Source organism: Periplaneta americana, chromosome 1, assembly GCF_040183065.1.
Source record: "Periplaneta americana isolate PAMFEO1 chromosome 1, P.americana_PAMFEO1_priV1, whole genome shotgun sequence".
NCBI lineage: Eukaryota > Metazoa > Arthropoda > Insecta > Blattodea > Blattidae > Periplaneta > Periplaneta americana.
This window is the reverse complement of record NC_091117.1, coordinates 215,337,969-215,357,107: the sequence shown is the minus strand read 5'-3', so window position 1 is coordinate 215,357,107 and position 19,139 is coordinate 215,337,969. Positions and strand designations below refer to the sequence as shown.

General features: G+C 33.1%; 1 protein-coding gene across 1 annotated transcript in view; it reads right to left on the bottom strand.

Moving 5' to 3' along the window:
• nAChRalpha1 (nicotinic acetylcholine receptor alpha1) overlaps window positions 1-19,139 on the bottom strand; it is a 641,991-nt gene that overhangs the window by 102,864 nt on the left and 519,988 nt on the right. The gene's annotated exons all lie outside the window — the stretch shown is intronic.

Sequence of the window (19,139 nt, the reverse complement as noted above, 5' to 3'; positions counted from 1 at the left end):
AGTATCATCGAACTCCAGTCTTGGAGGGGGGAGCAAGCGGTGTTTCCGGTTCTCTAAAGGTATAGACAGGTTAATATTAAAAATGTTAGTAAAAATAAAATGATGTCCCTGTATAATGTGTTTTGTTTGAGCCATTGTCATTTTTGGTATCTCAAATCGGCCAAATTTTGATCTCCATTACTGGTGATCGCCGTTGCACTACTTATTTGCGTCAACGCTTAAGTATTGCTTTTCAACGTGGAAATGTAATGAGCGTTTTGGGTACTCTTCCAGAGTCCAGCCCTTTGGACGAACTTTTTCTCCTGTAAATTTTTTTTATCTCTATGTAAATGTTTATATTTATATTGTCATTTTAATATGTGTGTTCTTTTGGAGAGTGGTTGGATATAACTTCAGTAGAACCCCGATTATCCGTCACCCTATTAACCGATTGTTGGATTATCCGTCTGTCAGTCTCTCCTTTTTTGTTGCAGACAAAATGTTGGGTACTGCACAATACATTAGTATGTATTTTTTTATAGAGAGTGATATTGTAATACAAGCCTTTGCCCTTACACATTATGATCTACAGTTCGAGTGACCTGTGTAATTTCTCTGCAAAACGTCTTGCAGAAGTGCCAAAAGAATACAATATGTTGTGCTAAGTAAGTATCGAAGATAAGTGCATATAATTGAGTGGTTTTAGAAAAGAGGAACTGTGGTTCATCTCACATCAGAATACGAGATTGGAGTTACAACGTGCGATATTTAATAAGAAAGCCAGGACAAAGTGTATAAATTAATTAAATCTATAACATGAGACCTATAGTTTTCCTATCTTTTCACAGAAATCCATCATAGGAAGTTTTCTTGACCCTTAGAAACCAATCATTGACATTCATTCATTCATAGTGTTCTGTCACTGCAAACCCAGCATGCTCCAGTCTTTCCTATTTTCTGCCTTCCTCTTAGTCTTCGCATATGATCCATATATCTTAGTACAGTTTTCTTCTGCCCCGAAATCTTCTCCCGTTCACCATTTTTTCGAGTGAATCCTTTAGTAGCCAGTTTCTTCTCAGTCAGTGAGCCAGCCAATTCCTTTTTCTCTTTCTGATCAGTTTCAGCATTATTCTTTCTTCACCCACTCTTTCCAACAGAGCTATTACACTTAAAACTTCTGATCCACTATCTAATATGTTAAAACACATGGCCACGGAGAAAATGTCGAAACTGCATTATGCAACACTTAATTCTTCTAAGGATTATCCAATTTTTTCGATTAACCGTTCAGCTCACCCCCTTCATTACCACGGATAATATAGGTTCTACTGTATAGGTGACGGGGGTGAAACATACAAAGTAGGACTTGTTTTAGGTACAAAGCACGTACGGTCAGAAGACCCGTGCATTGGATTTAAGTTGAAATTCTGATAATATAGTACATCAGTATGTAGGGGAGACTGTTGTACCTTTAAACACTTTTGACATTTTATTTTTTGTATTTTGGGAAATGAAATTTTTTAAATTAAAAAAGGCTTGAAATAATTATTGAAGATTCCTTTACAACTTCCTGTATGTATTTTCCTGTTTTACAGATATATTAAGGATGGAAAAAATAAATTGAAGAGATATGTAATGTGTTCAAAGGTACAACAGGATCATGTACCTTGGAACATACCCACTTGTAAGTTGGAACATATTGAATATAGGTGGGAATATAGCTGTAAAAACTGACAATCATATTTAAAATGTATTTTCAATCATAAACCAGAGCAGGCTTCTCTGATTGAGATTTTATTTTGTGGAGAAATAATAACTGCTTCAACAGCTTTCTTCAAGACATCCGAATCAATTGAGGACCTCTTAACTTCAGACTTACTTCGTGACATGACCTTAAAATAAAAGAAAAACAAAAACCGATAGTATCGTGTAATTTGGAACATGTTCCATGGTAGAAGATGTTTTGTGTTCAATGGTACAAGAGGGTGCACGTTTAAACAAATATGGCTCCGAGAGTCAAATAAATCATGGAAATTAAAATATGTTAGGGGAGAGTCGGGTAGTATCGGACATCGGGTAATATCGGACAGTGAGTTTCTTTCATCTACCACACGATGATAGTACCTGATTGACATGGTTACGTTTCTGTGATGTCGCATAGAGAAACGTAACCATGTCATTCAGGTACTACCATATGGTGGTATATGAAAGAAACGTACTGTCCGATACTACCCGATGTCCGATACTACCCGACTCTCCCCTATTACTCACCAGATGATAGGGAACACACTGTACTTGATGGATAGTAACAAATACAATCTGGTTTTGTGTTAGAAAACATACATCAATGAACGAAATGTTTACTTTTGGTACTAAACAACTTCTTTTGTCCACGGAACTCACACTTTGCAATAAATCAAACTGACACTACGACCAGAGCTACTTAGCGGCTTGCTCTACAATCTACTTCATTTTGAGTCTTCTAGGTAGCAGCAAAAATTAAAAAACAAAAAATGTTCAAAGGTACACTATGCTAAAGATACAACAGTCTCTCCTATAATATTGCTCAATAAATGTATCTATCTACTAATGTAAGGATTACTAATTTTTTGGTCCCACATAATTCTCTATTATAGTTATAATTTGTTAATGACAGAGAAAATTCCGCTTTGGCGTCGGGGATCGAACCCAGGACCCCCAATTCTAAGCACTGGGTGCTCTACCACTGAGCTACGCTACCACAGCACAGGATCGAATATTTCTCCTTTCGAGTATCAAAGAGTTGACGACTTTGACCTTTTTACTGGTTAAATAATTTATTATGTAAAATCCTTCATTGACTGTTACAATCTATGTTTAATCAGCACTATGTTTACGATGGAAATATCCGATGTGATTGAAAAAATCAGTGTGAAATATCCCCTTTAACAATCGGCTATCGGGTAGGGTCTGTCGTAATTAACACCATTTGCTCCAAAACGTTCGGTTTAGAACGAAATGCCAACGAGCACAATGAGAATGCATTGATTTCAGATACTGCGAACCTTCACCCTTAGAATATTGAATTTCTATATATTAATTAAAATTTAAAGTACCGGTATTTTATTCAATGAATATTTTTCTAGTTAGAATGGAAATGTGGTAATGCAATGCAGAGCATATGAATTTTTATGTACTTATATTAAGAATTCTTCTGATAATTTTCTGACAGTCAATACAGATTATTTGTTATCTATGAAATGCGTGAATTGACAATAGTATAATTCAGATATTTTTCTAGGAAAGTATGACGAAGTTTTGTCCTTGTTCTTTAATAAAATATTCGAGGCTAATACATTGAGAAATTTGTAGTTATCAACGTCAGGATTTATCCGTGCAAAATCCCTGTTAAGTAATGAAGAGCATAAAATAGAGTTACTTAGAACAAAGATAGAAAAAAATATGTGTTCATAAAGTAGTGGTTCGAAGAAAATAAGATAAACCAAGTCTGCCAAAAGCCTAAATGATATTATTTTTATTGATTATTTTACAACGTTTTATCAACTGCTAAGGTCATCTAGCGTCTGAGTGGGATGAAAGTGATAATGCCGGTGAAATGCAGGGTCCACCTCCGAAAGTCACCCAGCATTTGCTCTCAATGGGTTGAGGAAAAACCCAGGAAAAAATCTCAACCTGGTAACTTGCCCAACCAGGATTTTAACCCTAGCCCGCTCGTTTAACAATCAGGCATGCTAACCGTTATTCTGTAGTAATAATAATAATAATAATAATAATAATAATAATAATAATAATAATAATAATAATAAAATATATTAATAATAATATTATTATTAATACATTTATTTTATTCATTTATTTATTTATTTATTTATTTATTTATTGATATTTTATGTGCTGGACAACAGCTATTGGCCAATAAAAGTCCAGCATACAATTAATACAATAAAACGAACAACTATGGTACAAATTAAATAATTGAGATAATAACAACGAAATGAAGAAAATAGATTACAATGTTTAATTTACAAGAATTAATACCATAATATTTTATGGAAAAGAGATTCTTAGAAAAGTATTACCAGTTTGTGTAGAAAGATTATGCAAATAATATTAGCAAAGACATTGCCATGTTCTAATAGTTCTATACATTGAATGGATCGAAATCGCCTACATGTAAGTTAGCATGTTTAATACATCTGGAGACCGGCGAGGAGGATTTAGAATTTCTAATATAGAAGAGTTTGTGATGTCTCATGTCCTTCATAGGAATACGAAGGCTGACACTCTTTAAGAAAGATTGACAATTAATGTCACCTTTAAGGACCTTACATAAGAATAAGTAATCGAGATCATGACGTCTAGCATACAGGCTTCGACATTTAAAGTGCTCGCATTTTTATCAACAGTAATCTCACTAGACGTTTTGATTTATCTAGAGAAAATCAAAACTCGAGTGGGATTTAATTGACTATTACACGATTAGAAGAAAGTATATAAAGATTAGAAGTAACGAACTACTCCAATACAATAAAATATTAATTGACTTAAGAAAATACAACTGTCTTCAAATGTATTATTGTACCATCTCAACATTACAAATATTACGCTAGATGCATGATAGATGGCAGCAGTGAGCAATGCCTTCTCGTCAAGTTCTCGATCTACACGTATACACGATGGCAAAAGTTACTAGTCAAGAAGACTTTGTTGATTCAGTTTCATTTTTATTATTAAAACTTCAATTATCCGAATCCCAGTAATCAACGTCACTTGACAGATGATTTTCAATAAATCTTAATATTAAACAATCTCTGATACGTGACTATCCATAATATCATATAGCAGAAGCTATAAAATTACCTAACTAATATACACAAGTGTTAGAAAAGTCTTAATTAACGACGATGACATAAAAAATAAACATGAATAATTTTAAAAGGAATAATTATTGAATGTACAATTTTCAAATTTGAATGTGGTTGGTGGTTCAATTGATGTTATATTGGACGTGTGCGTAATAGAAGTGGAACTCGTTGATTTAGGCCTACATGGTGTATTCAACTTATTCAGGATTTCCGAATGAATAATTTTAAAAGGAATAATTTTTGAATGTACAATTTTCAAATTTGAATGTGGTTGGTGGTTCAATTGATGTTATATTGGACGTGTGCTTAATAGAAGTGGAACTCGATTTAGGTCTACATGGTGTATTCAACTTATTCAGGATGTCCGAATGGTGCTCTTCATTTATTTGTAAATCGGATTTCAGAAGATGCATAGGTATGATCAGTGATTTTTATTAATTCTTGTTCTTGAATGCCAATGCGAGTCATATTTGAAACTGCTGTGCATCGACTGGAGTGGTTTGTAATTATATATAGGCCTATATATATTTTTTTTTGACGTCCAGACCAGCGCAGTTTCAAATGTTGGCAAACAAAGAAACAAATGCTAGGGACGCGATAAAATTAAACAAATGCTAGGGACGCGATAAAATTGTGCGATAAGCAGCCATGATTGGTTGAAATACGTCCTTTCGTACCGTTTTATTGGTCAAAAATAGTATGACGTAGTAAGAGTGTAACAGTCATAGTTATATCCGGAGTTATTAGGCAGAAATCTGTACGAACATAATGAAATAAATCTCCTTTGAATATCTTCGAGTTTTGCCGAATCAGAACTAGTAATAGAGTTCCAAACTACAGATGGATATTCGAGTTTCGATCTCACTAATGTAATAATAATAATAATAATAATAATAATAATAATAATAAAAATAATAATAATAACAACAACACTGAACAACAAGAATTTTGTTCCGACTTAAAACAATATGTCCCTCATGGTATGGTGTGCGCTGAATCCGAAAATGCATTTCTTTTCTTCGTATCACGTAAGGTTTTGAAGATATACAATGATTTCACTTTTCGATAAGCGCTCTGGCGCGGGTTCGGGGTTGTAACCCAAACAAAAGATAATGCGTTTTATGACTTTACCTATTTCCGGTTTTGTATGCTTATTAGCATGTTCTCTTGTACTTCTAATAAATGAACACATGTTGGTCCCTTCTATTCAGTAAATTTCATAACAGTTCAGAGTGAGGTCTACGCAATGAACAAACAAGGGTGTGGTTTTCAGTATTTTTAAAAAAAGTTTACCATTTTGAGTTAAGGCAAATTAAAAGAGGGCATTTTCATCGGTCCACAAATTCGCAAAGTTATGGCTGACTCTATCTTTGAGGAAAAACTTTCCGTTACAGAAAAAATAGCATGATGCGCTTTCAAAGACGTTTGCTTAAATTTCCTTGGAAATTCTAGGGCAGAGAACTACATAGAACTTATGGAAACCATGTGAAGTGCATATGAGAAAATGGGGTGTAATGTGTATCTCAAAATACACTTTTTACATTCTCATTTGGATTTATTTCCTCTTAACCTTGGAGCGGTAAACGACGAGCATGGGGAAAGATTTCATAAGAAATACCTGAAATGAAAAGGCGATATAAAGGAAGATCATCATCCAGCATGCTAGCAGACTGTAGTTGGCTCCTTGTAAAAGACAGTCTCGGGTCTAGTTACAAACAAAAGTCATCCTGAAAATCATTTTTAATGGTAAGTTCAAATTCCGAGATTTTTCTCATTATAGACAGAAAATATTTTTATTGTTGTTGTGTTTTTTTTGTGTTTTAAACTATGTAACATCATTCTTTCTATCCAGTACACATTTTTCAAATATTATGAGGCATTTTGAATCCCTAGTGTGTTGTAATTTTATCAGTAGTAGCGAAAAATAAAAAAAAAAAAGAAGTTAAAAAAAATAATTAACTTTCCCCGAAAAATGATACGTGATGGGGTAATTTGGATTTAAATTCAGATTTAGAGCACACATATTAGTAGGCCTAATATTCACCTATTTTTGTTTCGGAGCAAGACAAAAAGTAAAAATTTGTTGTTCAGTGTAGTAATAATAATAATAATAATAATAATAATAATAATAATAATAATATTCGTCATTTTCACCTTAAAAACTCACTTCTCTGGCCTGTTCTGTCCTTGTTCCCGTGAGAAATAAAAAAAAGGAAAAAGAAATTGAACATCAACTTCTACAAGAGCTTGTAAGTCATATTATTAACAGCATATAACACAAAGCAAACAAAATAGAAGCGACGAAATTCAAGTTTATACGAAAGAAGATAGATAACTGCCAATTTGCCTAGAGCAGCGGTGGCGAAAATGTAATCGTGAGCCGAGCCACTGTTTAACCTGCAACGTGCATAGCACCTATGGAGGTAGGCGGACACCCGAAGGGCAAGTGAAGCAACTGTTTGACTTATTAACGGATTTTCATTTTCCTTACGTCAAGCACTTAAATATAATTTTATACAGTACAAGGCTACAAACTAATGTTTAGTACGTGTAACGAAGAAAGAAATGAACAATATCACAATCTAAAATTAACTGTCTTCAGAATGTCTCTGCGACAAAGTTTCAAAATCAAGAATTATGTCACTTACTGCCAGTCGTAGTTGATCACGAAGGTATTTGTCTGTCAGTCGTGATCTAAATTTGGTTTTTAGTATTTTAATTGTTGAAAATAATTTTTCACAAACGTAAGTTGTAGCGAACATGGCTTCAACAGAGCAAGCGAAAGAATGAAGCTTCGGATATTTATTTTTGGCAAAGATTTGAAAGTTCAACATTTGTCAAGCCCTTACATCTAGCTTTAATTTGACATCACATAGTAAATCAGTGAGTTCAAATTGAAGAGCTAACAGCATTATTCGTACATCTGCTGGAAAAGGATCGACGTACAGAGATGATGATGATGATGATGATGATAATAATAATAATAATAATAATAATAATAATAATAATAATAACTTAACAACACTTAACCTTTTAATGTTTCATGAGTAACATGTAGTGTAATGACGTTATATGTTATATAGCCGTTTTCCTCGTAATACTCGTGAACAAATCATACATTTAATATTCTCATCATATTGGCAGCAAAAAAATGCGTCCTCCCATCCTACTTGAAACTTTTGTTTTTGTAGAGGTACAGGTTTCGAGAGAGACATATGTCACTCGCAGGTCAGAGACAAATACAAATGGAACGGAGTTTGACTCCAGTGAGTGAGAGGGTGGGGGTTGGGGAAGGTTAGAAGCAAAAGAAATGCACAGCATATCATTGCGAGCCACAATGTGCTCGTGAGTCGCATTTTCGCCACGGCTGGCCTATAGTAATCAAATCAGGCACAGCTCAATTTAAAATTGGTAATGCTGTAACTTAAGCCACGGTGAATAACAGAATTTTATATTGTTATGTAGGCATAAATTACTATAAATTAGTTTATTATAAACTGCTGCATATCCTCATGAAATCCCATTATGTTGCTTTGAAAGAGACGTGCATCATTTGTCATAGAGCGAGCACAATTTCCACAAAGTTATGTGTTGTCATTATTGTATTAAGCCCCATAATACATAGGGATTTAATTTATTATTATGGAGTTACTAATGTGTTATCTAGAGCAATAATAATAATGTCAAAGTTAAATTAATCGTGAAGCAAAATTAAAGTTAGTAAAAGTTATGCAATCTAAAAATTTCGTTGTCAACGCCTGTACAACTAAAAACTGCAGCCACCATTGCTACTGATTTTTATTCCAGTGTACGGTTCAAGAATTAAAGTTTCTGATAAAAACAATTTAAATTCAACTTTCTGTAATGACTTACAAAGCAAAGTGGAACTACTGTAATAAAAAAGAAATTGCGAATACTTCGTACATTTATTTTAAAATAAAATTGGAACCAAAGGCATAGTAAATAAAGATACCGTCTTTCCATATTTGAAATGAATTGGTAAAACTGTTATGAAATTCTCAATTTATTCGGATAATTAACTTTTGTCAATATTATTTGAACTTAATGTCTGTTAATAATGTTATATTAATAATAGAAATTAAAAGTGGTCGAAATAATACAGGGTTCCTACAAAATACCTCTCCGGTTTCGAGCACATATAATTTACATTCTATGAATCTGAGGTGCATGATAATAGTACCAATGGAAAGAGAAATTCCAAAAGTTTAGTGTAAATGCCCTTGCCTGAAAGAATCCGTAGATGTGAAATACCTGGGAATTATTGTTGATCAGCACTTGAAATGGGATGGACAAATCACCTTTGTGCGAGATCGTGCGTATTTGCTTGGTTTCCGCACATAACTAATCCGCGGTAAGTCTAAAATTCCACATTCAGTATTCCCAACGTAACACACATAACAATTTCCCTCTTCTTACCGCTTAAGCGCGACATTCATTTTACTGCTTTAGGCTTTTAACGTATTATTTTTAGAGACTTTTAATATAGTAATAATTATAAATTGGAAACTTACCACTGCAATTTCACCTAAATTGCAATGTTAATTATTGTTTTTAAATATTTGCAAAAATTAAGTAAAGTCTACTACTCCACGAAACTTATTGCATTCCTGATACAAGTAACATTGAGGAAGCCGTGGAAAAATCAACAAGATTCCAGATGCGGATGTTATTACTGCAATATGTTACATAAATAATATTGTTAAAATATTAAAATGAAAAATAAATCATTACATAACCTTACCGTTTGTTTTAAGTTCGCATTTATAGACTGGGGGAAAAAAAGACAGACGTATATCACGGCCTGCTGGAGTATAGTAAACACAGAAAACATTTTAAAGCAACAATGTTGAAGATAGATATTTTTGTTTTGCAAATTTGCCGTCATTGAACTGAAACCAAGATGGAGATTTCATTGCAACTAATTAGAAATTCCTCTTTCAGGTATGTAATAAACGATCTTCGCACAAAATAATGCACGATACACGAGCGGTATGTTTTCTTTCAATTCTCGGAAATTAAAAAAGCTCAACTACGTTTCGGTTTTTCAAACTTTTCCTCGAACATGAAAACTTCAACATACCGCTCTTGTGACGCATATTACTATTTTATGTAACAGGATCCGTAAAACAATTTACAAATTTGTAAACCTTCGCCATTACTTGCCTACTCATGTATTACGTTTGGTTTATTTGGCTATAGTTGAATCTGTTATCCAATATGGTATAACTGGATGGGGAGGCATTACAAAAACTGCTCTTCTTCCTCTAATTATGTTGCAAAAACGTATAATCAATATTTGTTTGAAAAGACGACTGTATTATCAAACAAATTTGATTCATTCCGAATTGAATGTTTTTAGAATTGATCAAATTTATAAATACTCTTTAATGAAATTCTATCATAAAAACAGAATGAAATTTGTAGCTCAGCCACATGCTCATAATACAAGACGAAATGAAATTCTTAAATTAGTTGAACCTAAATGTTTCACATCTGCTGCTTTACTACACAGTACAAATTATGGTCCACGTCTATATAATTCGATAATAAAATTTCATCCAGAATTGACTACTTTAAGCAATGAAATTTTCAGATCCAGAATTTAAAAATTTATATGCCAGACTTCCCTGTATTTATATTATGTACCATGTATTGTAAAACAAGTTTATTTCTATCCCAAATATAGTTTTTCTATCTTACCTTTGTTACTATATGAACATGACCTGTACTAATTATACTGCTAATAATAATTTAATATTACTCCACCAATCTCAACATCGTCTCTTTTTTCACTCAGTTATTACAAGTATTATTAACATTACTAATTTTATTATCATCTTTATGCAACCTTTTTTCTTAAGTATTATGTCAACAAAGTATGTATATCTATGCAACAGAACTGACCCCGAACATGAGCTTTGCTCTTTCGGGGTATTTTAATGTAACGTTTTGATATATATTATCATTAAATAAATCTAAATCAAATCTAATCTAATCTTATAAAGATGTTCAATTTGTCTCCCCCTAGTAATAATAATAATAATAATAATAATAATAATAATAATAATAATAATATTTATTAATACTATACACTTGAGCTACATTAGGCATTGCAGCCCGAAAGAGCAGAAGCTCGTGCTCGGGCGCAGTTCAGATCAGTTATACAAAATATATCACAAAATTAGGGGAGTTCATTGAGCACAATCACATTAATAAATGGTAAAATACATACAGCATGTAATAATAGGGTCTATATACAAATATAAAATACAAAAGTACATGAATATTAGAGTATCAATTTTTAACTCAATTAGCTTAAACAATTAAATAATTAATCTGATTTGTTTCTTAAATCTATGTGTGTTAAGTGTACTTAGCTCAGGGTAAGCTCTAATTAATGTATTATATATTTTGGGTCCAAAATTTCTGCTGTGTTTTAATCCAGCAGTTGTGTGGCATTTGGGAGTATTTAGAAAGAAACTGTAGTTTTGTCTCGTCTGGTATTCATGAGGATCAAATTTAAATTTATAACAAGCCTATAGTCAAGTTCCATGTAGGTACGTGGATTTTCCGATCCTCAGATTCTGAGTTTGTCTGTTACCTTACCAGGAAGATGAAAAGTGTCTTCATCAGAAAACTTCCAATTTTTCTGATCGCGTAAGCGAACTTTCTAACCACGGGAAAAGACAGAACCAAATATATAACAAATTGACAAACTTTGAAATAGTTCCATTAGTTCTCAATAGGTGACCCTATTATTGGAAGAATTAAAAATTATTTGGGAAAATGTTGATATAGATTAAGTATAAATTATCTCATAATTGAGACTATCAACTGTTTCCCGCTAAATCGAGTGTTTTTTTAACAATCGTTAAAGAGGTATGAAATTTTGAATTTTATAATGCGGGTATATTTATGTACAATTGGCGACACTGACTGTTACCTTCGTCATGTATTCATAGAAGTAGTACGTAACTAAAGAAGCCACACTTACACCATTAAATTATCGAACAATACCCATTAGTGGGTCAGGTATCTTTTGACATCAGTGTAACGTCCCTTTTTGTTAAAGTATTACCGGTCTCAAGTTTCACTGTTACAACAGGGAAAATTCATCAAGAGATTAATAAATACGTTTTGAACTTTAGAATAACCTATAATTTATAATCTACGTATTAGTTTAATATGTCATTGTTCATTGTAAATAAAGAAAAATTACATTACATAATTATAATTACAATATGTATGTATTTATTAACACTACAATTGGGTATACACCCGGTGGCAGTGATATATCATATACAATAATACCATTATAATTCTACAATAATTACAGCAATAAAAGAAAAATAAAAAAAATAAAATAAAATAAACCTAAATTTATTTCTAACTATAAATAAATAGATGCAATAAACCTAGGACTATAAATAAAAACTATTCTATAATAACGCCTACAATAAGCAAAAGTAAACCTAACTTATAAGTACGTCTATTTCACCAAACTATTACCAATTTAAGTAATTACATACCACCTTAATTAATTACAAATAAACTTAATTAAATATCATCTTAATTAATTACATATCACCTTAATTTATTTACATATCAACTAAATTACATATCTTAATTAATTACATATCACCTTAATTAATTACGTATCAACTTAATTACATATTATCTTAATTAATTACATATCAACTTAATTAATTACATGACACAACTTAGATAATTACACTGCACCTACAATTACATTTTCAGTCTAATCTTCTCAACCTTTCCTTAAATGTATTGATTTTAAGAGGACCACCCTGAAAGGTTGCCGCAAGTAAGCTGTTCCAGTCTACTATTGTGCGGCTTACAAAGGAAAATTTTGCCAAGTCCGTTCTTTGTTTTCTACATTTAAACTTCCTAATACAGTATGGTCTGCCCTGCCTAAGTATGATAGTGTTGCTAATCTAGCATTGATGTCGGTCCTTGCTTTGTGTCCCATTTGTGCCTTAAACAATGCGGTGAGTCTGGTTTTTCGTCGCCTTGATTTGGGAAATTCCCACCCTAAGTCTTTTACTATCTCTTCACCATGTCCCTTTCCCATTTTGACATATTTTGCTGCCTTGCGTTGGACCTTTTCTATTCAATCGATTTGGTTTTGTCTGTACGGATCCCAACCTACTGTTCCATATTCCATAATTGGGCGAATAAGGGTTTCATTGGGCGAACAATATAATATAAGTGGAAAATTTTGTGAATTTAAGTATTTAATTTCCAAACAATTAAAAATTAAATATTAGCTATTATTAAATGCAACTTACAAGATGTATACGAGAATGATAAATAAAAGAATGAAGCCAATAGCAATCCATATGACATTAAAGGAGCAAATGAGCTTTAGAAAAGGAGCGTCATGTTTGGATGAGATATTAACACTGACAAAATTGATAGAAGGAAAAGAAGAATTTAATTGCGAGAAAATTTAGAATATATAGATTCATAAAATTCTTCGAAGACATAAAAAGTTTGCTAATAACTATTCCAGAAAGAATATAACATCCAAGACATTTCGTGATAGCTATAACGAGTCCAAGAACAAGCCAGCTTAAGATTAATCACTAGAAGGAAGCTGACTGAAGAGATTCTCAACTACAAAGACGTAGAGAGGGCTGTATTATATTATATTGCATCTGCGAAGCTTTTTAATTTAGTACACTAACAACAAGTCGAGTACGAGGAACTCTTACATTGATCCAGGAATTTACTAAAAGACATCAGATTTTAAACACTCTTTTATATGCAGATGATGAAGTAATCATTCAAGACAGCGAGGTAAACTTCAGAATTCAATATATGCTTTGAATAAGGTAACAAGAGAATAAGGTTGCAAAATTTCAACGCAAAAAAAAATAGTTATTTGGAGGAAAACAACCAGCTAGAATTCAGATAGTAATCCACGAAAAGATCACAGAATAAGTATAATGAATTAGATTTAACGATGAGAGATATTCGTCGTAGATGTGAATAGAGTTGCAACATCTGGAATTCGTGTAATGTTGTTGTGTAACAATAAGATACTATTTTTGTAAGTTTGTAAATAAATGTTTTCAAACTTGCATTCCCCTATTAATAATAGCCCGTACTTTTGCAGTACCTGCAACTATAAATGCCTGGAATGCCGTATTTCATACGAAATTAGTGTACATACTAAGGCATTCAATAAATAATGGGAACAATATCGTAAATCAGCGCTCCTAGCGGTGAGCATCGGAATCTCTTAATACGTAATAGAGGAGCGAGTGTTGTATAAATGTGGAATATTAGAAATCTTTAAATAGCCATATTTTGTGAATACAGGGACTGTTTATGATTTGTATTAAGTAATACAGTCATAAAAATGTTCAGGACATATGCTAGCCTACATAAAAATACAAATTGCAAGGGGAAAAAATGCAACCCAGTGCTTTACGGCATTACAAGAAGCTTGTAGGAAAAAAGTCCAAATATAACAAACTATTGTAAGATGGGTAGAGACGAGGCATTCACTAGTTGACATCCAAAGAGCTTTAGATCGAACAGTGAGACAGAGATTCAGAAATGATGCTGCAGATGGAGTCCGCCATCTTCCAAGGATTTGGCAACATATTGTTGACATGGTAGGAGATTATATTTGAAGTGTGTAATGCCAAAAATAACCTAAATAAATGTATTGTGAAACAGTAACTATGTTGCCATTACCTTTCGAATGCCCTGGTAGATTCAGAAAAATAGACAATGGAACATTGGTACTGAAGAGTTTGATGCAAATACATCTTCCATTAAAGTCACTTTTTTGGCAGTGATCCTTCAATATAGACGTAATTCCATCATTAAATTCCTACGTAGGCCTATGGTTTCTGATGTTTTACTATCTAATTCTCTACCTTCAAATACAGTCTACTCAATAATTAGATATAGAACGGTACGAGACGAGACACATGGAAAGAAAGAAAGAAACAAAGGAGGAAAGAAAAAGAAGGAAAGAGAGAAAGGAAAGAAAGAAAGGAAAGAGAGAAAGAAGGAAATAGAAGAAATGAAGACAGAGGGAAAGAAAAAGGAAAGAAAGAAAGAAAGAATGATACAGAAAGAAAGAAAGAGAGAGAGAAAGATAGAAAGAAAGAAAGAGAAAATGAAATAAGGAAAGAAAGTTATAGAGAAAGAAAGACAGAGAAGGAAAGATAGAAAGAAGGAAAGAAAGAGAGAGACGGAAAGATAGAAAGAAAGAAATAAAGAAAGAAAGAAAGAAAGAAAAAATGAAATAAAGAACGAAAGAAAGAGAGAAAGAAAGAAATAGAAGAAATGAAGACAGAGAGAAAGAAAACGGAGAGAAAGAAAGAAAGAAAAAAATCAAAGAAAAAATGAAAGACAAATACAGAAAGAAAGGGAGAGAGAAAGATAGAAAGAAAGAAAGAAAGAAAGAGAAAATGAAATAAGAAAAAAGTAATAGAGAAAGAAAGACAGATAAGGAAAGATAGAAAGAAGGAAAGAAAGAGAGAGACGGAAAGATAGATAGAAAGAAAGAACGAAAGAAAGAAAGAAAAAATGAAAGAAAGAATGAAAGAAAGAGAGAAAGAAAGAAATAGAAGAAATGAAGACAGAGGAAAGAAAAAGGAGGGAAGAAAGAAAGAAAGAAAGAAAGAAAAAAAAATCAAAGAAAAAATGAAAGAAAGATACAGAAAGAAAGAAAGAGAGAAAGATAGAAAGAAAGAAAGAGAAAACGAAATAAGGAAAGAAAGTAATAGAGAAAGAAAGACAGAGAAGGAAAGATAGAAAGAAGGAAAGAAAGAGAGAGACGGAAAGATAGATAGAAAGAAAGAAAGAAAGAAAAAAATGAAAGAAAGAATGAAAGAAAGAGAGAAAGAAAGAAATAGAAGAAATGAAGACAGAGAGAAAGTAAAAGGAGAGAAAGAAAGAAAGATACAGAAAGAAAGAGAGAAAGATAGAAAGAAAGAAAGAGAAAATGAAATAAGGAAAGAAAGTAATAGAGAAAGAAAGACAGAGAAGGAATGATAGAAAGAAGGAAAGAAAGAAAGAAAGAAAAAATGAAAGAAAGAACGAAAGAAAGAGAGAAAGAAAGAAAGAGAGAGAAGGAAAGATAGAAAGAAAAAATGAAATAAAGAAAGAGAGAAAGAAAGAGAGAGAGATGGAAAGACAGAAAGAAAAAAAAGAAAGAAAGAAGGAGAGAGAAGGAAAGACAGAAAGAAAGAAAGAAAGAAAGAAAAGAGAGGAAAAACGGAAACAAAGAAAAAGAAGAGAAAGAAAAAACGAAAAAAAGAGAATGAAAGAAAGAAATAGAGAATAAAAGAGACAAATAGAGAAGGAAAGAATGAAAGAAACAGAGAAAGAAAGTCAGAAAGAGAGAGAAAGAAAGAACGAAAGAGAGAAATAAATAAAGAAGGAAAGAGATAAAGAAAGAAAAATACAAAGAAAGAAAGGTAGGAAGAAGGAGAAAAGAAAGGCAGAAAAATTCAATCAAAGGAGAAATTAAGAGATACCAATTTCGTACAAAAATACCTCTGACTGTGCCTTCTTCAGTTAATTATTATACCGATTTTTGGATACTTTCAATCGATGAAAACAGATTGGGGGTTTACTCTCTACATCACTATTTTATTATTGTTATAACTATTATTATATCATTATTAGATAGCTATTGTACACGAAAAATTTATTTCCAAAATATTAAACACATAAAAATAAAATTACATACTCTACTTCTCGATATAACTTTGCAAAGACTCTTCTTGCTCATACACCAAAGTCAGGTAGTTCGTGTGTTCACAATGTCCATCCCTATATAGATCACTCAATTGGGTCCATTATACCTACACCACGGGGGGCAGGGGAGGTGAATAAGCGGCTCTACCGGTGGTTTTCAGCTCCGGACACAAGAACTGTGGGCGCCTTAATGGTTACAGACCGCTCCTCGAACGCCAGCAGAGTTACCAGTCATAGTTTCAAACTCTATTCAGTAATGTGACAGGGAAGACAAAAAGTAAGTGTTATTTTGTTTCGAAGTTATAAAATGTTATTCACTGAAGAAAAATAGATTACAGAGTAAATCAATTCATCTCCTTACGCAGTAAAGAAATCTAACCCATTCAGCATATGACTCGATTAAGAGAGAAGTTTAATATGATATTCTTATTGAATTTGGTATTCCCAAGAAACTAGTTCGAGTAATTAAAATGTGTCTCAGTGAAACGTACAGCAGAGTTCGTATAGGTCAGTTTCTGTCAGATGCGTTTCCAATTCACTGTGGGCTAAAGCAAGGAGATGCACTATCACCTTTACTTTTTAACTTTGCTCTAGAGTATGCCATTAGGAAAGTCCAGGATAACAGAGAGGGTTTGGAATTGAACGGGTTACATCAGCTGCTTGTCTATGCGGACGAAGTGAATATATTAGGAGAAAATCCACAAACTATTAGGGAAAAAACGGGAGTTTTACTTGAAGCAAGTAAAGAGATAGGGTTTGGAAGTAAATCCCGAAAAGACAAAGTATACGATTATGTCTCGTGACCAGAATATTGTACGAAATGTAAATATAAAAATTGAAAATTTATCTTTCGAAGAGGTGGAGAAGTTCAAATATTTTGGAGCAACACTAACAAATATAAATGATACTCGGGAGGAAATTAAACACAGAATAAATATGGGAAATGCGTGTTATTATTCGGTTGAGAAGCTTTTATCGTCCAGTCTGCTGTCAAAAAATCTGAAAGTTAGAATTTATAAAACAGTTATATTACCGATTGTTCTTTATGGTTGTGAAACTTGGACTCTCACTTTGAGAGAGGAACATAGGTTAAGGGTATTTAAGAATAAGGTGCTTAGGAAAATATTTCGGGCTAAAAGGGATGAAGTTACAGGTGAATGGAGAAAGTTACACAACACAGTACTGAAATCATTGCATTCTTCACCTGACATAATTAGGAACATTAAATCCAGACATTTGAGATGGGCAGGACATGTAGCACGTATGGGCAAATTCAGAACTACATGCAGTGTGTTAGTTGGGAGGCCGGAGGGAAAAAGACCTTTGGGGAGGCGGAGACGTAGATGGGAGGATAATATTAAAATAGATTTGAGAGAGGTGGGATATGATGGTAGAGACTGGATTAATCTTGTTCAGGATAGGGACCAATGGCGGGCTTTTGTGAGGGCGGCAATGAAACTCCGGATTCCTTAAAAGCCATAAGTAATTAAGTAAGCAAGTAAGTAAGTATTGTGTTAGATATTAAATTGAATGAGATTAGTAAAGTTTAGTAGCGTTTAATGAGTTACGATAACATTTATATAGAAAATGAGATTTTAATCAATATGATTCACCAACGGAATAAGCGACAGAAAGCTGATTTAATGTAGGTAGTGTTAAACGGAATATTTTGTTCTTCTTGCAGTTTGCGGCATGCCATTTTGTTTTACATGTATATGAAAGATAAAATATTACGCTTTTAATTTCACACCTGATTAATACGGAAACCTGTCCAGTACGGAAAAAAATTAGGACCGTCTTGAGCATGTGACGCAAGCCCACCGATTAAGAGAACATAATATTAACAAATACACAAAGAAAACACTTCCAGTCTTAGTGGAATAGATAAATTTACTCTTCCTCGCCCGGGAATGGAACTCAAGTCCGCTTAATTTGGAGCTAGAAATTGTCAAATTTCAGGCATAGCAGAAGATGAGCGCACAATGTCGTGTCTGAATAGGGTGTCTAATTGAAAAGGGGCGTTGAATAAAGAACCAACATTCACGCTAGACGCGATCTGCGTCAGCAATGCTGCAGTGGAATCTGAGTGTCTCCGAGCAGACAGGAGAGAGAGGGCTGAGATGAGAGCGGATGCTGACAGGAGAGATGAGGGATTTCTCCGGAAAGGATTCACACCCTGACACCTCCAGTTGTGAGGGCGCCACTTCAACTAGGAGCTGTCGAAAAGATCACTAGTTGCAGACTCCTCCTCCGGCGCCTCATCACCATGCCAACTTCGAGGTGACTTCGGGACCCTTATCCTGTTCCGTCGCCATTAAATATGTTGTCTGTACGCTGGGACATATCCATCGCTCCTACGTCTTGCCACATTTGTTTCTCTTTCGGTATGTAATGAAACGTGCATTTCAGAATGCGACCAACTTCCTCGCCATTTAATAAATTTTAAATTTTATGTCAGTATCTGTACATATTAGCCTGAATATTTAAAAGCTTTGACCAAGTCCAAAATTATGAATAAGTACAGAATGT